This window comes from Giraffa tippelskirchi, chromosome 4, assembly GCF_054371585.1.
Source record: "Giraffa tippelskirchi isolate mGirTip1 chromosome 4, T2T-mGirTip1v1.2.pri, whole genome shotgun sequence".
NCBI classification, from domain to species: domain Eukaryota; kingdom Metazoa; phylum Chordata; class Mammalia; order Artiodactyla; family Giraffidae; genus Giraffa; species Giraffa tippelskirchi.
Genome location: NC_137278.1, coordinates 153213640 through 153235911, shown reverse-complemented (window position 1 = coordinate 153235911; position 22272 = coordinate 153213640). Strand labels below are relative to the sequence as shown.

Sequence of the window (22272 nt, the reverse complement as noted above, 5' to 3'; positions counted from 1 at the left end):
AAAAGGACTCCTTGATATGCACTGGCAACTGCTAAGGCAGTAAAGACAGGAAGATACAAAATAGCATGGGTTGAGCTGAAAACGGAATTCAGTGTGGTTAGAATATATAGTGCAAGGGAAGAAATGACAGGAGAGGAGAACGAAGGGGTCAAATCAGATGGCAAAACCATCCACGGACAGGAAGAACTTATCATATATTAGGTGAGGGCCTATTCGGTGACCAGGAAGGGGCTTACCTCTACTACCAGGGCAGGAGGGAATGAATGAAGGACTCACAGGGGATACAGAGTGTGCACGGATAAGAACACATTTATGGCATTTCATGCCTGATCTGATGGTTTTCATTTTCTTTGCAAATGAGAAACCTGGTCAACCACAGATTGACAGATGACAGGGTGGTTGGGAAACTTGAAGAGAAAGGAAGGTGTTTAGAACCACATTGGAAAGGAGATGAACGTACCAAGAGATATGAAAAAAGCTTACGGGAAAGCCATTGAGAGTCCTGTTAAAAAGTGAAATCTATGAATGTATATTGGCATCAACTTGTGAGGTTAATTCATGTTTTTTAAAACTCTACTTAGTACTGTAATTGCAGTGCCCATTTTGAGTTTAGAAGTTCCAGGCTCCTTGTTGCCAGAAGACAAAGATGTGAGTGACTTGAGAACATTGATGATTAAAGGTGATGTTAATATTTATTGAGTACTTGATGTGCTAGGAATTGTGCTTAGTACATTACAGACATTGCCACATTTGTCCCCTCCTTTCCTGTGAAGTACAAGTTTTATGCTCATTTTTAAAAGACAAACAGAATCCTGTTAAGTAATGTTCCCAAGATATTTTTACCAATGAGTAGCAGAACTGGAATTTGAATGAAAATTAACATTGCAGCGGAGTACAAAAGAAGTGAAGGTTAGAAAAGGGCTAATTTGGGACTTACCTGGTGGTCCAGTAGCTAAGACTCTGAGCTCCTAATGCAGGGAGGTGGGGTTTGATCCCTGGTTGGGGAACTAGATTCCACGTGCCACAACTAAGAGTTCACATTCTGCAAGTAAAGATCAAAGATTCTGTGTGCTACGACTAAGATCCCGCACAGCCAAATAAATAAATAAAAATAAATATTAAAAAAAAAAAAAGAAAGAAAAGGGTCAGTAGCTTGGGAGAAGATATAAGTCTCAAAACAGGGGAAACTTTCAAGGAAATTCCAGGACAGAATTGACAGAAATAATGTTTTCAGTGTTGTCTGAAGGACAGGAAAATGATGGGGAATTGGAAAGTCGATGTTTAAGACTTCGGTAGTAGAAGCATTAAGAGGGCCCATTAGCTTCAAGTTGTAAGTGAGTTACTGAAAGGAGAGTAGATGTGGAGGTCACAGTTTCTCTGGCTAGGTTACTGATTGTAGTACATGGTTATTGATTATGAATATTGATTATGGTGTGACTTTGGAGTGAAGAGAAATGGATTTTGAAGAAACAGTCTGAAGGATATTAGGTCCTAGTTTTCTGGATGGTATAGCTTGGTGAAATGAACTTAAGTGAAGAAAAATTTCCTTGTGTGAACTGAAAAGTAACGGTAAAATGTAGAGTAGAACTAGGTTTGTGCTGAGCCTCTGTTCTGGACCTAAAGATATGGAATTAGCAAGTATTCAAGAGGACTCAATCTAAGTCAGGTCTTCAAGGAGAAAAGATCATAGAGAATGCAATGTCTAGGTTAGAAATTAGGTAAGTTATTTGAAAAAAAAAAAGGGAGCTCTAGAGGATTCAGTGAAAAATATTAGGAAGGACATTAAGAGGAGTGTGGTAGGGTGGAGAGTATGAACCAAAAGGGAAAAATACATAGCAGTGTAGTTGTGTGAGCAAGAGACTGAGAAAGAGGATTAGAGATTAGAGGAAACAGTTTATTAAGGGCATGAGAGTATGAGAGACAGAGGCATTGTAGAATTTGATGGCTTCAAATTTGTAAATAGAACTTTGGTTTAAAGGTATTTCACTATTTTGATTCCAAAGAGTGCGGTGATCTGACTTCAACCATATTAATATTTGAGTAAGTGAGTGTGGCACTGTTCACATTTCTGTAGGTGTTGAGTAACGGATATACCTTATCGGTCAGTCAATTCAGTACAAGTTTTGGATTAAAAATAACTGGATTTATGCTTCTGATTGTGTCACTTGCTTAATAATATTTTACTTAAAAATATAATATTGTCTAATATTTAGTATTTAGGTTTGTGTAGCATCTTTTGATTATTAGGACAGAGGCTTGCTTAATGATGTTAATTTCCATTGCTATATTTAAAAACAACATAGTCGTACCTAAGCATTGCATAACTGTAACGGAAATCAAGAACTTTAAATGGGATCTGTAGATTCACTTGTTCTACACTGTACGGAAAAGAAAGGTGGCATATAGAAAATAAAGGAGATACGACATCATCAAGTGGATATTCTCAAAAAATTCATCATAATTTAGCATTGGAAGTGGTTTTACACATCACATCGTCCATCCACTCTTTGATGCAGGCATGCAAGGTCTTTTAATGAAAGATATATCTTCTAACTGTAGGGTAGTTTGGAAAGCGTGAGCAAAATTGAGGTTGGAATCTTGGCTCCTGCCCCTAACATTGTGTAATCCTAAAAACTTGGCTTCTCCAAGCCTAGTGTTCCCTGTTCTATAAAATGGGAATGCTAGAATAATCAAGAGGATTATAGCAGCCCATTTAACTTTTAGACATCTCTATCAGAGGTTATATTTACCTGGGACAAAACTCTGTCTCTGCAGTTTTCTAACACATTTGCTGGAATTGCATTAGGAAGCCGAAAAATCATCTTAAAACTAAGTTTCACACTGAGTTTAATTTGTTTTTATGTTTATGCAGCAATCTGGGCTTTGACATCTCAATAACAACGATGGTTTATTTTCCCCCCAAATAACTATTGAACGCCCAACATATACGAGGCAATGCTATGTGGGAGCCCACCACCCCCTGCCTCCAGCCAAAACCAGCCATTAGAGGCTTCCATATATCCCAGAGACCATCTGCTTTCATGTCAGGTCTGCTCAGGTGCAGGCTGGGAGAAACGTGTGGGAAGTGTGGATTCTGTGCAAATCCAATAATGGGTGCTCAGATCTCAGCAGCATGTGCCCTTGTGGTCAATTACACTCCATCTAGTTGGAGGTCTTTGAAGCACATCGTTTAAGGCACCATATGTATTTGTCCATGCTAATCATACTTAAAAATAATGTTGCTAAAGGCTCTAGTGTACACTTTTGTTTCAGAGAATAAAATATAAATGTAAATTTGGCTCTAGGGAAGACAGAGGCTAATAGGAACTGCTATATGTTTGGCTTTCTTCACATTTCCCCATGCCAGTCCACCTCATAGCCACCTCAACTTGCATTATAAAAGTATGGTAAACTAAGTATGGTGACACCAATAAGACAAGCTGATTAAGATATTATGCTTTTGTAATGTGTTTTGGATTCAACCTTAGTCATGGTTAGTTTTCAGTACAATACTTGAAGAAATTATATTTGTTTTTAATACTGATTTTTCTCTCATCTTTGACTTCTCAATTAGAAGGGCAGGTGATTTACATCTCCATAACAAAGATATGTGAACAAGAATTGTGCCTTCAATATTTTTACTGAAGTTCTACAATCACAAATTTCGGTTCTTCTATTTTCTCACTTTTTGTTTATTCTAAGATTGTTTAAGTCATTTCCTTGAATTCTACTTATGTAATTTTGTTGTGCTTGTTTATAGATTTTAGGTTATACTACGTGTTAAGGAGCACAATAGAATTACTTGAAGTTGGCCATGAAAATGACTACAGACAGTAGCTGTAAATAGTGTTTCTATGGTTGTATGTTACAAGGCTTTGGAGAATCTGCCTCCTGTGACTTTCAGAGATCACCTTTGGTGGTTGTGTAAACTTAAAATAGTGGATTTGTTTTTGAGTATTTAAGAGTATGACGTGGAGTCTCATGCCTGTCACTTAACAGCAGAAGGACTGTTATTCTTTAGCTTTGTCCTAATGCCCTCCAATTCTTCAACCTTGGGTCAGTCAGCCCCTTATCAGCTGATGTGATTTTACATTTTTGCCTCAATCGTTATCTCTCACTTTAAGTTCTCCTTTTGTAGTATTTGCTATTTGCTTCCGAAACAAACATGCTTTCTGTGCTTGTGAGGAAAGGAAAGGAGAAAGAGATTTAAAAGAAAATAATAGGTGGGTTCTCAGTTATTTTTTGCTTTATTACTAATGCTAACTACTAGCATAAAGTATGGAATTATGATTGAAGTATTTATGAATAATTCATTCAAGGAACTTTTTCTTAAGCCCTAATGAACACTGAATATTTACAAATATAATTGGGTGATGCTGTTAAGTTAAAGGAGAAAACACTCTCCTGGGAAAGTAGGTTTATCTGCTGTTTTCTAAAATAGATTCTCTTGACCATTCTGTCAAATATATCAGTAAAATTACCTATTTTAGTTAATGTAATTTTTTAACTTTTATCACTCAAGAGGGAATAACCAACCATGTGTAAATATGAATAATATATTTTCTTCCTCTACATCATGAGTTATTAGCCTCTTTAATAAGAATTTTTATAAAAATATATTTTATTTGTCTTAATTAAGATTTGCTCATGAGTTAGAAAAGATCATGAACCCTGGGTAATGCATTTTAGTTGCAAAAAAGATTCAAATTTAAGTTATTAATTATGAGATGACCATACTCTGGACATAGAACTTCATGACACCCTGGAATATTAAAATACTGAAATAGCTGCTGTTTTTTTCTAAAAAGTATGACCACTTAATCACCTAAATAATGGCCTCTGAAATTACAAAATTAAAAATTATATTTTTCTACCTGATAATTGGAAAAGATATTAGATATTAACACAACTTTCCAGGGACTTAGACATTCCTGTTATTTATTTATTTATTTTTCAATATTTATTTGGCTGCACTGGATCTTTGTTGGGGCACATGAGATCCAGTTCCCCGATCAGGGATTAAACCTGGGCACTCCTGCTTTGGGAGCGGAGTCTTAGCCACTGGACCACCATTTCTTATTTGTGTTGATTTTCCGTGTAATTAATCAGAGAACTGTGCTCCCAATGCAGGGGTGTCCAGGTTCAGTCCCTGGTTGGGGAACTAGATCTCACATGCCCCAACTAAGTCGCTCAGTTACTGAGCAACTGAACTGAACTGAACTGGCTGCACTGGGTCTTAGTTGGGGCACATGGGTTTTATAGTAAGGGACCTATAATATAGTTTTTTGTTAGTAAGTAAAAACCTTTGTCAAACTTCTCTGTGATTTAGACATGCATGTTTCAGAAGGTCACGTATACTAACTTTTATACAAGGTAAAGGTTACTCAGAAGGTCAAAAAGCATGCCAAAACAAATAGAAAGCATTTTATTTCACTTTAACTACTCTCTTAAAAAAATTGTTTATTTAGTGGATATGATTATATGACCGTCAAATTAGTCCTCTTTTTTAAACACATATCAGCTCACAAGCACTTACCTTTTATGGCTTATGGCCTATTTCTGTTTAAAAACAAAAATAATAAAAGTATACATTAAAACAAATGAGAAAACTTTTGTTGCCCCATTTTTTACAACAAAATCCTATAAATTAAGATAATTCTGATATTCTGATATTCTAGAGTAAAATCAGGGAATTTCTAAACTCAAACTGTTAAAATAATTTTATACTTAAGATACAAAGGAAAGAAAATAAACTTCCTTATTTCATTATTCTCAAATATTAGTAACATTATTGGAGCAGGGGATAAATAATGTAATTTGTGGACAAAAATGAATTATATCAAAGTATACCAATATACCTTCATGTCTACACATGAAATTAAATCCAAAATGATGGATTTTCAGTGGTAGTCACTGAAGCAAAAAATTAAGTTAATTGTAATAAGATGTTATGTTCCTAAACATGTTAACTTTATTATATAAATTTTCCCTATTGTGGTATAACAACACCAGTAATTTTGCAAAATATATTTTAATATTGATTCTAAATTCAAATGAACTTAATTGTCACTATAAGGAAGCTCTTCATGTGTAGAATTGACAGATTTTCATGGGATAGTTACTAAATGAGACAGTTACATGTGCCTAATCTGCTTATTATAGTCTTGGAACTTCCACAGTAAGCAGATTGACTGCCAGCCTGAAATTCCTTCCATTTTAGACTACAATGTCGAAGTTCTCCAGTCAAATCAGGTGACATTGCAAGTGCTATCTCAATGACATTGTATTATCTATGTTCTCTCCTCTTAGTCTTTACTTTTGTCAATAATCTTTGCATTACACTATGCTCTATTAAACAATCTGATTTTTCTGGATAATATCTGAAAGTTCCTTAATTATGTTTGTTAATAATATGACAAATAAGACATGTATGTGAATAAATATTATATTTTTCAAGTCAGGAATAAACAAGGAACTAATATTTATTCATCTATATAAACTAATATTTTTCACTGTCTTAACTGACAACTATTATTAATAGTAATTGTTCATAGTACATTCTTCTTCTTTTTTTCTTATTTAGTTGCAAATACTATGTTAGCATTTTGCAAATATTAACTGACTTAATTTAGTAGTCATACAGTAGTTAAATATTACTACATCCTCTTTTATTTTTTACAATTAAGGGGATTGAATGGAAAAGTCAAAAACTTGTTTTAAGGACTATATAGTCAAAGAACATACAAGAATTGATGGTAAAATTTTGATGATCTTTTACAAAATTTTCTGATTTATTGTTAGAGCTCAAAAATCTTACTGAAATTCTCCTCAGTTTTTAAATGAATAAATTTAATGTAAATAGAGTCTTAATGTATTTATGTAAAAATTTCAAGTTATTGCTTTATAAACATAGAGATACACGCACACATTTTCATTATCCTACCAAAAGTGGAACGAAAAGTCTCAAAAAGTTAAAGACAAGCTATTGTTAGTTTTGAAGTCCCAAATACACTGGACTGAGGTGAATCTCTTTGATGTTTTTGCAGGATAATGTAAAGGCAGGCACATATAAAAGCAGGCACAGTAGTTATAATGAGTTAGTGGTGATGTGAAGTAATTTCACGAGAAAACCTGTCCCTGTCTAAAAAAGGGCTTGAAATAAAGCCTTGGAGATTTAGAAAAGGCAAACAGTAATTTCACCCTGGACAACAGAAAGCTACATGCTATCCGGTCTTTCAGAGATAGAGTTGGATATTTTTTTCATTTTTCTTTTTACATGGATCTCAATATTTAAGTGATTATGCCATTCTCTGATTTTTTTTTTAGGAGTTAATCTGAAGATGTGATGGTCACCTGGGCAACCTTAGACACGGGAATCTTGGAAACCAAAGGACTTTTTGACTCTGTGCCGATAGAGCTACCTTGTGAGTACTCTCAATGTGTAGTAACATTTTTTCTGAGTCATTCTAAATCATGCTGCCTGTGGAATTGGTGGATCTTAAAGAACCCACCTGCCAAGGCAGGAGATGTAAGAGATGGGTTCAGTCCATGGGTTGGGAAGATCCCCTTGAGGAGGGCATGGCAACCCACTCCAGTATTCTTGCCTGGAGAATCCCAAGGACAGAGGAGCCTAGCAGGCTACAGTCTGTGGGGTCGCAAAGAGTTGTACATGACTAAAGCTACTTAGGATGCATACTCAGTGTGAATGGGGATATTGGCTTGGCTGGTATTTACATCCCTTTCAAAAATAGAACAATTTTAAAGTTGACACTTTTAACCTTTAGTCCTTCTGTGACTCTATATTCTGTGTGATTTTAGTCAAGAGATTAAGCTTCAGTTTCTCTGTACATAAAATAGAGCTAAATATAAACCCTTACTTCACTAAAAGGATATTATAAAGGTAGTAAGTTATAAATTTCAATAATAATAACAATAGAAGTATGTTTTGTTACTATTACTAATATAAATGTTGGTTTTAAAATAAATGTGGAGACTTTAAGTATTTTATTTTTTCTTATTGTCTTTGTCGTATGCATCCTTTAAAAATAACTGTATCTTGAACAAAAATGATTATGTTCAGATTTCTCATTCGTATTTTATTTGTATGAGGCTTTACTACTTGCAAAGATTTAATTTAGTTTGACCCTTAGTGCAATCCTGGTGTAAAGCAGGTCAGGGATTATTATCCTTACTGTGCAGATGAGAAAACTAATGCTCAGCACTGTCAGTGTCTTGCTCAAAACTGCATAACTAGAAAGAGAGAGAATTTGAAGTTGGATGTTCTTCTAACCAGTCCATATGCTTTTCAGAAACTATATTTAATTGGTGAAACTTCCTTTTTGCATTTGGTTTGCTGACTACTTTAATTGTAAGAGTATTGTGATGAATTTTGGTATTGACCATCTGGTGATGTCCATGTGTAGAGTCATCTCTTGTGTTGTTGGAAGAGGGTGTTTGCTATGACCAGTGTGTTCTCTTGGAAAAACTCTGTTAGCTTTTGCCCTGCCTCATTTTGTACTCCAAGGCCAAACTTCACTGTTACTCCAGATATCTCTTGACTTCCTACTTTTACATTACACTCCCCTATGATGAAAAGGACATCTTTTTTTGGTGTTAGTTCTAGAACATATTGTAGGTCTTCACAGAAACATTCAACTTCAGCTTCTTCGGCATTAGTGGTTGGGGCATAGACTTGGATAATTGTGATATTGAATGGTTTGCCTTGAAAACAAATAGAGATCATTCTGTCATTTTTGAGATTTAATCCAAGTTCAACGTTTCTGACTCTTTTGTTGACTATGAGGGCTACTCTATTTCTTTTAAGGGTTTCTTGCCCACAGTAGTAGATATAATGGTCATCTGAACTAAATTTGTCCATTCCGGTCCATTTTAGTTCACTGATTCCTAAAATGTCTATGTTTACTCTTGCCATCTCCTGTTTGACCACTTCCAATTTGCCTTGATTCATGGACCTAACTTTCCAGGTTCCTATGCATTATTGTTCTTTACAGCATCGGACTTTACTTCCATCACCAGTCCCATCCACAACTGAGCGTTCTTTTTGCTTCGGCTTCATCTCTTCATTCTTTCTGGAGTTATTTCTCCACTCTTCTCCAGCAGCACATTGGGCACCTATCGACCTGGTGAGTTCGTCTTTCAGTATCCTGTCTTTCTGCCTTTTCATACTGTTTATGAGGTTCTCATGGAGAAGGAAATGGCAACCTACTCCAGTATTCTTGAACGGAGAATCCCAGGGACAGAGGAGCCTGGTGGACTGCTGTCTATGGGGTCGCACAGAGTCAGACACAACTGAAGCGACTTAGCGGCAGCAACAGCAGCAGCATGAGGTTCTCAAGGCAAGAATACTGAAGTGGTTTGCCATTCTCTTCTCCAGTGGACCACATTTTGTGAGAATTCTCCACCATGACCCCTTCATCTTGGGTGGCCCTACATGGCATGGCTCACAGTTTCAGTGATTTAGACAAGGCTGTGATCCATGGTGATCAGTTTGTTTAATTTTCTGTGATTGTGGTTTTCATTCTGTAAGAGGCTTGTGGAAGCTTCCTGATGGGAGAGACTGACTGTGGAAGAATCTGGGTCTTGTTCTGATGGGCAATTCCATGCTCAGTAAATCTTGAATCTAATTTTATGTTGATGGGTGGGGCTGTGTTCCCTCCCTGTTGTTCCCCCTGAGGCCAAACTATGGTAGGGGTAATGGCAGTAATGGTGACCTCCTTCAAAAGGACTTATGCCTGCACCATTGCATTCAGTGCCATGACCCTGCAGCAGGGCACTGTTGACCCACGCCTCCACTGGGGACTCATAGACACTCATCTAGAGCCAGACATCCTGGAATGTGAAGTCATGTGGTCCTTAAGAAGCATCACTTCAAACAAAGTTAGTGGAGGTGATGGAATTCCTGTTCAAATCCTAAGAGATGATGCTGTTAAAGTTCTGCACTCAATATACCAGTAAATTTGGAAAACTCAGCAGTGGCCACAAGACTGGAAAATGTTGGTTTTCATTCCAATCCCAAAGAAGGGCAACGCCAAAGAATGTTCAAACTACTGCACAGTTGCACTCATCTCACACGGTAGCAAAGTAATGCTCAAAATTCTCCAAATAAGGCTTCAACAGTATGTGAATTGAGAACTTCCAGATGTTCCAGCTGGATTTAGAAAAGACAGAAGAACGAGGGATCAAATTGCCAATATCCGTTGGATCATAGAAAAAGCAAGAGAGTTCCAGAAAGACGTCTACTTCTGCTTTATTGACTATGGCAAAGCCTTTGACTGTGTGAATCACCACAAACTGTGGAAAATTCTTGAAGAGAGGGGAATACCAAACCACCTTACCTGCCTCCTGAGGAATCTGTATGCAGGTCAAGAAACAACAGTTAGAACTGGACATGGAACTACAGACTGGTTCCAAATTGGGAAAGGAGCATGTCAAGGCTGTATGTTGTCACCCAGTTTATTTAACATCTATGCAGAGTATGTCATACAAAATGCTGGACTGGATGAAGCACAAACTGGAATCAAGATTGCCGGGAGAAATATCAATAACCTCAGATATGCAGGTGCTGCTGCTGCTGCTGCTGCTAAGTCGCTTCAGTCGTGTCTTACTCTGTGTGACCCCCCAGATGGCAGCCCACCAGGCTTCCCCGTCCCTGGGATTCTCCAGGCAAGAACACTGGAGTGGGTTGCCATTTCCTTCTCCAACGTGTGAAAGTGAAAAGTGAAAGTGAAGTCACTCAGTCTTGTCCTACTCTTCGCGACCCCATGGACAGCAGCCCACCAGACTCCTCTGTCCATGGGATTTTCCAGGCAAGTATACTGGAGTGGGTTGTCATTGCCTTCTCCGGATATGTGGATGACACCACCCTTATGGCAGACAGCAAAGAAGAACTAAAGAGCCTCTTGATGAAAGTGAAAGAAGAGAGTGAAAAAGTTGGCTTAAAACTCAACATTCAGAAAACTAAGATCATGGCATCCTGTCCCATCAATCATGGCAAATAAATGGGGAAACAATGGAAACTGACAGACTTTATTTTCTTGGGCTCACAAATTACTGCAGATGGTGACTGCAGCCATGAAATTAAAAGACACTTGCTCCTTGGAAGAAAAGCTATGGTCAACCTAGACAGCTTATTAAGAAGCAGAGATATTACTTTGCCAACAAACATCCATCTAGTCAAGGCTATGGTTTTTCCAGTAATCATGTATGGATGTGAGCGTTGGACCATAAAGAAAGCTGAACACCGAAGAATTGATGCTTTTGAACTGTGGTGTTGGAGAAGACTCTTGAAAGTCCCTTGGACTGCAAGGAGATCCAACCAGTCCATCCTAAAGGAAATCAGTCCTGAATGTTCACTGGAAGGACTGATGCTGAAGCTGAAACTCCAATACTTTGGCCACCTCACATGAAGAACTGACTCATTGGAAAAGACCCTGATGCTGGGAAAGATTAATGGCAGGAGGAAAAGGTGATGACAGAAGATGAGATGGTTGGATGGCATCACCGACTCGATGGCCATTAGTTTGAGTATGCTCTGGGAGTTGGTGATGGACAGAGAAGCCTGGCATGCTGCAGTCCATTTGGTCACAAATAGTTGGACATGACTGAGTGACTGAACTGTGATGAATTTACAAAATTGTTTCACCTGTTTATTAGAAACAGTTCCTAGAACAACTGTATGATTATATTCTGCTTTCAATCTGAATTTCATGAACACATCTTTGTATGTCCTGGTGGTAGGCAGAATAAGGTCAAAATGATGGCTCCCCACATCATAATCCCTTCACTCTGTGAATGTTTTGTTACAAGGCAGGGTAGAATTAAGGCTGCTCTTCAGATGACCTTATGATTATCCCTGATAATCTACAGGGGTCCATTGTACTCACCCGGGGTCTGATCAATGAAATAAGAGCACACAAAGGATTCAGCCCAGTGGTGGTGGTTTGAGCATGGAGGAATGTGGCCACAAGTCAAGAATATGGGCGACTTTTAGGAACTAGAAAAGGCAAGGAAACAGATTCTTCCCTTGGCCTCCTGCTGACACCTTGCTTGTAGCCCAGGGAGATTTCTGATCACCAGAACCATGATAATAAATTTGGGTTATTATAAGCCGCTAAGTTTCTGATGGCTTATCACAGCAGCTGTAGAAAACTAACACAGTCTGACACTGTGAGATTAGGCAATGAAGCTTGAGAGCAGAGTTTTTTTTGCCAGGGTGAAATGAGGTCAGTCGCGGTGTTGAGGTAGGTTTAATATGTCATGTGATTCCTTTTGGCTACATGATTTCCTCGGGGAATTGACTTGTCCCTGCCTGTTCCTTTAGTTAAGAGCACAGGCTATGGATCCTGAGTATATGAGTTCAGATCCCGCCTCTGATTCTTACTTCAAGCATACTTCATTTTATTGAGCTTTACGTTATAGAGATTCTCAAATATTGTATATTTTACAAATTGAAGGTTTGGGGGCAACCCTGCATGGAGCAATTCTAGGCACCCTTTTTCCAACAGCATTTGCTCACTGTGTGATTCTGTGTCACATATTCGTAATTCTCGCAATATTTTAAACCCTCCACAAGAGAAAACATTACAACTTACTAAAGGCTCAGATGATGATTTAGCATTTTTTAGCAATGAAGTATTTTTAAATTAAGGTGTGTACATTTTTTAGACATAATGCTGCTATTGCACACTTAATAGACTATAGTATGGTGTAAGCTTAACTTTTGTGGGCACTGCCTATGTAACTTGCTTTATTTTGATACTTGCTTTATCGTGGTGGTTGGAACTGAACTGCAGTATCAACAGGGAATGCCTGTAATGATAAACTTCCAGAGCATTCAATTTTTCATCTGTGAAACAAAGACAGTAAAAGCATCTTCTTCATAGGGCTGCTGTGAGAACTAACTGTTAATTTACATTTCAAGTACTTAAAATGGTATTTGGCATATGGTAGGGGCTATATTGGAGAAGGAAATGGCAATCCAATCCAGTATTCTTGCCTGGGAAATACCATGGACAGAAGAATCTGGTTGGCTTACAGTCCATGGGGTCGCAAAGGGTTGGACATGACTGAGCACACACGCAAATGCAGGGGCTATATATACATCTGTATTAGCTATTGCTATTATTATTACTTTCATTCCTTAAATACTGTATTCTCTAGACTCATACTCTTTTTTTCATTTATAGATAGAAGAGTGTCCAAAACCTCTGGAGGAATGCCTTTGGGGTAGAAGCATTTTTTTGTTTGTTTGTTAGAGTGCTGGGACTGTTTTTGAACAACTTTACTGAGACATAATTCAAATTGCATCCAATACACCCATTTAAAAGTACACAATCTGATGACTTTTAGTACATTCACAGCTATGCAGCTATCACCATAATCAATTTTAGGACACTTTCATTCTCCAAAACGGTTCCTAACCTGACAACTCTCATGTCCTGATTCCCCTACCCCCTAGCTCTAAGCAACCGCTCATCTTCTTTATCGCTATATATTTTCTTGTCTGGATATTTCATATAAATGCAATAATATAACATGTGGTCTTCTGTGACTAGATTATTTTGCTTAGTATTATGTTTTCAAGGTTCATTCATGTTGTAGCATGTTACAGTACTACATTCCTTTCTACAGATGAATAATATATTACACTGTATGGTAGATTCAATTTGCTTATCCATTCATCAATTGATGGATATTTGGATTATTTCCATTCTTTGCCTTTTATGAATCATGCTGCTATAAATATTTGAGTACAATTTCTGTGTGGACATGTTTTCACGTCTCTTGAGTGTATGCCTTGGAGTGGAATTGCTGGATCATATGATAATTCTATGTTTAACATTTAAGAAACTGTCAACTCTTCTCCACAGTAGCTGCACCGTGACCTGAATGGGAAGGAAGTTCAGAAGGAGGAGATATATGTATATGTACGGCAGATTCATTTTGCAGTATAGTAGAAGCTAACACAACATCATAAAACAACTGTACCCTGATAAAAATTAATTTAAAATAATCACACTGAGATACCATTTCATACTCATTAGGACAGCTGTAATCAAAGTCAATAACAAGTGATGGTGAGATTGTGGAGACAGTGGAGCCCTCGTACACTGCTAGAGACATTTTAATCCAACTAAATTCCCTTGATTTCATAATTTGTTATTTAACATAATTTTAAAGCTATATTTTCCTTTTTTCTTTTTAAATTGTGGTATAGTTATTTACAACATAAGTTTAAGTGTACAAAATAGTGATCCAAATTTTTAAAGGTTATACTTCATTTATAATTTTTATAAAATAGATTAAAATTTTGTAGTTTTATATGACTCTCCTCTTGTCTGCTCTCATTATCATGAATATGTCAATGGGGGCAAATTTTGCATCAGTTCAGTTCAGTTGAGTCACTCAGCCATGTCTGACTCTTTGCTACCCCATGGACTGCAGCATGCCAGGCTTCCCTGTCCATCACCAACTCCTGGAATTTACTCAAACTCATGGCCATTGAGTCGGTGATGCCATCCAACCATCTCATCCTCTGTCATCACCTTCTCCTCCCACCTTCAATTTTACTCAGCATCAGGGTCTTTTCAAATCAGCCAATTTTTCACATCAGGTAGCCAAAGTGTTGGAGATACAGCTTCAACATTAGTCCTTCCAATGAACATTCAGGACTGAGTTCCTTCAGGATGGACTGGTTGGATCTCCTTGCTGTCCAAGGGACTCTCAAGCGTCTTCTCCAACACCACAGTTCAAAAGCATCATTCTTTGGTCCTCAGCTTTCTTTAAGTCCAACTCTCACATCCATACATGACTACTGGTTTTTCCATAGCTTTGACTAGATGGATGTTTGTTGGCAAAGTAAGGTTGCTGCTTTTTAATATGCTGTCTAGGTTGATCATAGCTTTTCTTCCAAGGAGCAAGTGTCTTTTAATTTCATGGATGCAGTCACCATCTGCAGTAATTTGGGAGCCCAAGAAAATAAAGTCTGTCAGCGTTTCCAGTGTTTCCCATCTATTTGCCATGAAGTGGTGGGACCAGATACCATGATCTTAGTTTACTGAATGTTGAGTTTTAAGCCAACTTTTTCACTCTCTTCTTTCACTTTCATCGAGAGGCTCTTTAGTTCCTCTTTGCTATCTGCCATAAGGGTGGTGTCATCTGCATATCTGAGGTTATTGATATTTCTCCTGGCAATCTTGATTCCAGCTTGTGCTTCATCTAGCCTGGCGTTTCTCATGATGTAGTCTGTATATACGTTAGATAAGCAGGGTGACAATATACTGCCTTGAAGTACTCCTTTTCTTATTTGGAACCAGTCTGTTGTTCCATGTCCAGTTCTAACTGTTGCTTTCTGACCTGTGTACAGATTTCTCAAGAGGCAAGTCAGGTGGTTTGGTATTCCCCTCTCTTTAAGAATTTTCCACAGTTTGTGGTGATCCACACAGTCAAAGGCTCTGGCATAGTCAACAAAGCAGAAGTAGATGTTTTCCTGGAACTCTCTTGCTTTTTCTATGATCCAACAGATGTTGGCAATTTGATCTCTGGTTCTTCTGCCTTTTCTAAATCCAGCTTGAACACCTGGGAGTTTATGGTTCACGTGTTGTTGAAGAATGGCTTGGAGAATTTTGAGCATTACTTTGCTAGCGTGTGAGATGAGTGCAATTGTGCAGTACTTTGAGCATTCTTTGGTGTTGCCTTTCTTTGGGATTGGAATGAAAGCTGACGTTTTCCTATCCTGTGGCCACTGCTGAGTTTTCCAAATTTGCTGGTATATTGAGTGCAGCACTTTCACAGCATCATCTTTTAGGATTTGAAGTAGCTCAACAGGAATTCCATCACCTCCAGTTGTTTTGTTTGTAGTGATGCTTCCTAAGGCCCACTCGACTTCGCACTCCAGGATGTCTGGCTCTAGGTGAGTGATCATACCATCGTGATTCTGTGCATCGTGAAGATCTTTTTTGTATGGTTCTTCTGTGTATTTTTCCCACTTCTTCTTAGTATCTTCTGCTTCTGTTAGGTCCATACCATTTCTGTCCTGTATTGTGCCCATCTTTGCATGAAATGTACCCTTGGTATTCCTAATTTTCTTGATGAGATCTCTAGTCTTTCCCATTCTGTTGTTTTCTTCCATTTCTTTGCATTGATCACTGAGGAAGGCTTTCTTATCTCTCCTTGCTATTCTTTGGAACTCTACATTCAAATGGGTATATGTATTTCCTTTTCTCCTTGGCCTTTCACTTCTCTTCTTTTCACAGCTATTTGTAAGGCCTCCTCAGACAACCATTTTGCCTTTTTGCATTTCTTTTTCTTGAGGATGATCTTGTTCCCTGTTTCCTGTACAATGTCATGAACCTCTGCCCATAGTTCTTCAGGCACTCTATCAGATCTAATCCCTTGAATCTATTTGTCACTTCCACTATATAATCGTAAGGAATTTCATTTAAGTCATACCTGACTGGTCTAGTGGTTTTCCCTACTTTCTTCAATTTAAGTCTGAATTTGGCAATAAGGAGTTAATGATTTGAGCCACTGTCAACTCCTGGTCTTGTTTTTGCTGACTATATAGAGCTTCTCCACCCTTGACTACAAAGAATATAATTAATCTGATTTTGGTATTGACCATCTGGTGATGTCCATGTGTAGAGTGTTCTTTTGTGTTGTTGGGAGAGGGTATTTGCTATGACCAGTGTGTTCTCTTGGGAAAACTTTATTAGACTTTGCCCTACTTCATTCTGTACTCCAAGGCCAAATTTGCCTGTTACTCCAGGTATTTCTTGACTTCCTACTTTTGCATTCCAGTCTCCTATAATGAAAAGGACATTTTTTTTTTGAGTGTTCTAGAAGATCTTATAGATCATCATAGAACAGTTCAACTTCAGCTTCTTCAGCATAACTGGTTGGGGCATAGACTTGGATTACTGTGATACTGAATGGTTTACCTTGGAAATGAACAGAGATCATTCTGTTGTTTTTGAGATTGCATCCAAGTACTGCATTTCAGACTCTTTTGTTGATTATGATGGCTACTCCATTTCTTCTAAGGGATTCTTGTCCACAGTAGTAGATATAATGGTCATCTGAGTTAAATTCACCCATTGAATATCCTATAGCAATTCATTCCTTCAACTTGTTTGTCTTTCTGTTTTAGCTAGTATTGTGAGTCTCTTGTTTTGATGTCACTGTTTAAGGATGCATATTTCTTGGTACCAAGAAAAGTATGCAACATCCTATACAAAAATGTCTTAGATTAAAAAAAAAAAACTACTTTGCAAGTGAGAAAAACCTCGTATGAATTTTCAAAGACGTTCTGTGAAGAGGGAAGCCTCTGAACTTGATGGTTAGAAACTGCTACTCTGTCAGTGGCACATTCACTGTGTCTAGCAGTGATGTGGTGTATGTTCCCAAGGCCTGGTAGGATCGTATATTTGATTCACTTTTTAGATTTTGGCCACAATAACTATATTGCAAGGCACAATATATTAATTAATTCAGCCAACATATTTTACTCACCTCCTAATATCAATGGATAACTTCTGTCTCTTCAAGGCTTTCCTGGGAAAGTGGGGAAGAAACAATGATCCTGAAATAGCAGAGCTTCCAGGAGTAGAGTCAGGCAGGGCGGCAGGATCTATGTACTCTGTCTAGTGCCCTGCACACAGAGGCCAGGAGCAACAGGCCATAATTCCTTACATAGTTTCTTTTAATATTTTATTTTGTTTTATTTATTTGGCTGTGCCAGGTTTTAGCTGTGACATGATAAATCTTTAATTGCAGCATGCTGGATCTCGTTCCCTGACCAGGGATTGAATCCAGGCCCCCTGCTTTGGGAGCAAGGAGTCTTAGCCACAGGACTACCAGGAAAGTCCCTCTTTTATAGTTTTTAATCACACATTGTTAGAACTATCGGAATAGTTTGTCTGTGCCTGTTTTCTGACTCCCTAGGTTTTCTCTAGCAATTGGATACTTACAAACTATATCATGACCCTATTGAATATGTGGTTTAAAAACACACCAATGATCATGTTATATGCTTTTAATTCAATGTTATTTCTATTTTCCTTCACATATACTTGGCATCTTTGTGGTATCCTTTGGTCATTTTTTCCAGCTTCTGTTTTGCACCATCACTTCTCCAACACTTCACTAACTGACATCTTATTTGCCTGGATGCAGTTAAAAAGTCACAGAAAGTTGGGAGGGGCTTTCCTCATGGCACTTAACCATGTGGACGTATATAGATCACTGTGTAGCCTCAGAAACTTTTGAACAGTGAATGTACAAAGTATACCATTCTTTTCTAACTTTGGTTTAACTTTAATTTGAGACTTGAGAGAAGGGTACCTGAAAAAAAGAAGAGACTCTATTTGAATTAGAGAAGTTACTGGAATGAGTTAGTGGAAGGTTTCAAAAAAATTATATACCAAATACCTTGCCATATCTTCTTTACCTCTGTATGCCTTTTTACCTTGAAATCACATCAAGAGATCAGTAGGGAGGTAAGCTGAGCACACTCAACCATATTTTCCCTATTAAAATTAATCCCACACTTACTGTGTTCTCCTTTCTCTTACATAGACTGTGAATCCTGGGGGGTTGATGTCAATACTGAGAGCAAATAATTAGGCTTTTTCTTTCAGGCTGAATTGACTAGATTCACATGCTTTTGGTGGTCTTTCTTTTTTTAAATCGATCTATGGTTGCTTTACAATATTGTGTTAGTTTCTACTGTACAACAAAGTGAGTTAGCTATGTAGATTCGTGCTTAGTCACTCAGTCTTGTCCAACTCTTTGTGACCCATTGGACTATAGCCCAACAGGCTCCTCTGTCCATGGGATTTTTCAGGCAAGAATACTGGAGTGGTTGCCTTTTCATTTTCCAGGGGATCTTCTTGACCCAAGGATCGAACCCAGATCTCCTACACTGGCAGGTGGATACTTTACCTGCTAAATCTTCAGGGAAGCCCAATCAGCCATATATATACATATATCCCCTCCCTCTTGGACCTTCCTCTCTTCCAATCTCACCCATCTAGGTCATCACAGAGCACTGAGCTGAGCTCTCTGTGCTATACAGTAGGTTCCCACTAGCTATCTATTTTACACAGTCTCTTTAACCTAGGACATTTTTAAAATAAATTATTTTGTCTTTCCCATTCAAGTTATATTCCAGAAATAATGAATTGTCTATTCCTGTTAAGAGTAAATCAGTTACCTTCACTAATGCGTCCATGAAAAATCTGAATAATGATGAGCACATTGGTTTCAGATATAGGGTACTATTTCTTAGATATCAAACACTGATCATCAGATCCTAACATTGCTTAACAGCTTTATGATGCTATGTCAGATGCCCTGAGCAGATAATTTTATGATTATGGTTCTTATCTATAAAATATGTGAAAATATGTAGAAATGAGTTAAATCACACAAGATTCTGTAGTATATGACAACTCTTAATACTTTATATTTTAGGTTTAATAGCTAAGCTTTTTTAACTGTATATGAATCTATTTTCCATCATAAGAGTGACTATTTGAGAACCTGTCTTACTTATCTTGACCTTCTTACTGTTCATAACATAATGACTTTTATATGCTAGCTACTTGCTAAATGTTGGTCAAATTGATTAATTAACACAAGGGAAAAAATAGATTTGGCTAGTCCCTTTGACTCATCTTTTTAATTCTTAAAATTGATGCTAACTAAAGAATGTGGCTTGGATATGTGGTCAAATGGAGTTTCTAATTGAATTTTTCTCCAAAATTTAGACTCCCTTTGTAGGAGCACAACCTGCCCTAGTATATACATAGTATGGACCAGACTCGGCTTCCCTGGTAACTCAGCAGTAAAGAATTCACCTGCCAGTGCTGGAGACTTGGGTTTGATCCCTGGGTTGGGAAGATCCCCTGGAGAAGGAAATGGAAGCCCACTCCAGTATTCTTTCCTGGGAAATCTCATAGATAGAGGAGTCTGGCAGGCTGCAGTCCATGGGGTTGCAAAGAGTCAGACACGACTTAATGATAAAACAACAACAAATGAACCAGGCCAGAACCCAGGTCCTCTGTAGGAAGGCACATATCGAAAAGAGAGCTCCAGAAATGTTTGTCCTAAGCTCGCTTAGTTTTCTTTTTTCAAATTCAGCAATCAGATGTGAATATACTGAAGTATTATTTTACCAGCATTGTCTCTGTAAGGAAACGTGAAGCCAGTAGGTGAGTGAGAAGCCTGAGACTCAGAGAGGTCAGGTACTTTGTTCAAGGTCAGAAGTAGAATGTAGGTCTGAACCTGAGCTTTCTAACACTAAATCAAATACTTTTTTATTTTTTTAAGAATCCTTTAGAATAGGGTGAAGAAGAACAGAAAAGAATTGTTCTACACCATAGTAGGAAATAGCTGGCTCCCCAGCAGGAGGAAGCCGAGTAAGTAGACTGGAGCTCCTCAGGGCCAGACAAAGGTGAAGACGGTCTGTATGCTACTAAGGAGGATGTCAAGAGAGTTGAGTCCACACAGGGAAACCACAGACAAAATAATTGAAGCCATAGGATTTTTATCAAGTCCTGGGACATGGTTATGACTCATGTAAACCTTGTTTTTGCCGTTATGTCTTTACATTCTTTTCTCAGTGCAGCCAATCTTTACTGGTAGGTGTTAAGAGTAAAAAATCCAGAGGGATGGGAAGGGAGGTGGGTTATGGCTCTCCTTCCTTACTTGAGGACTCTGTAACCAGGCCAGTAGAGTGGAATCACTTGACTACAACTACTTTGCACCCAGCAGCCTCTAGAGAACAACTCCCAAGCATCAGGGCTCCTCCTGAAATGGGGAAGGGGAGAGCGGCACTCTGGCAGGGGCATGGACTGTGTCCCACCTCAGGCTGCTTGGTTCCTGCCTACCACACCCCTCAACAGCCTGGGGTAGGGGTACTAGGGGACTGAGCTAAACCTATCCCTTTCCAAATCTAGGTGTCTGCTTCATACCTCTGCCTCATTACTTTTTTTTTCTACCTCTACTGAGATGTACTAGATGACATATAATGTTATCTAAGTTTAAGGTGTGCATGCATGCATACTAAGTCACTTCAGTCGTGTCTGACTTTTTGTGACCCTATGGACCATAGCCTACCAGGCACCTCTGTCCATGGGATTTCCCAGGCGAGAATACTGGAGTGGGTTGCCATTTCCTTCTCCAGGGGATCTTCCCAACTCAGGGATCAAACCTTCATCTCTTATGTCTCTTGCATTGGCAGGCGGGTTCTTTACCACTAGCGGCACCTGGGGATTTGATACACATATATATTATGAAGCTATTGTTACAATAAAGTTAGTTAACATCACCTCACATAATTATCATTTTGTTGTTGTTATGGTGGGAACATTAACACTGTACTCTTCCTAGCAACTTTCAAGTATACAGTATGATATTCTTAACTATAGTCACCATGCTGTACTGTAGATCCTCAGAACTTACTTAGCTTATAACTGAATCTTTGTACTCTCTGACCAACATCTCCCCATTTCCCCCACTCCTTAGCCCCTGGCAACTGCCACTCTCTTCTCTGTTTCTATTAGTTCAGTTACACATATAAGTGAGATCATATCATATTTGTCTTTCTCCACCTAAATTATTTAACTTAGCATAATGGCCTCAAGGTCTATCCATGTTGTCACAAAAGGCAGAATTTTTGTCTTTTTTATGGCTAAATAATATTCCAGTGTGTGTGTATATATATGTGTGTATATATATACACACATATATATACACATACATTCGTGTGTGTGTGTGTGCATGTGCACGCATGCACGTTTGCACGTGTGTGTGGCACATTTTCTTTATTCATTTGTTTGTGGTGGGCACTTGGGTTGTTTCTATATCTCAGTTAGTGTTAGACACTGCAGTGACCTCAGGAGTGCACATATCTCTTCCAGATATTAGTTAAATCTTCTTTGGTTATATACCCAGAAGTAGAATTGCTGGATCATACAGCAGCTCTACTTTTAATTTTTTGAGGAACCTCCATACAATTTTCCATAGGGCTGCAGCAATTTGCAGTGCCACCAACAGTGCACCAAGTCTCCTTTTTTCCCACATCCTCACCAGCATTTGTTATCTCTGGTCTTTTTGATAATAGCCACTATACTTGTAAAATTTATATTTCATGACATCAGCATTTGAAGATTTTATACTTTAATTTAAAGTAATTTAAAGTGTTTCAAGGTTTTTGTTAATTTTTAATAAAGATAGAAATTCATTTTGAGG

The 22272-nt window shown here is 38.0% G+C and overlaps 1 protein-coding gene across 5 annotated transcripts in view; it reads left to right on the top strand.

The window, feature by feature from the left end:
• Positions 1–22272, top strand: part of SLC16A7 (solute carrier family 16 member 7) — a 255680-nt gene that overhangs the window by 116001 nt on the left and 117407 nt on the right. For all 5 annotated transcript variants that reach the window (XM_081586803.1, XM_081586801.1, XM_081586799.1 and 2 more), the window contains one exon: positions 7327–7424. The gene's annotated coding sequence lies outside the window, so the exon portion shown is untranslated. The remainder of the gene's footprint in view (positions 1–7326; positions 7425–22272) is intronic.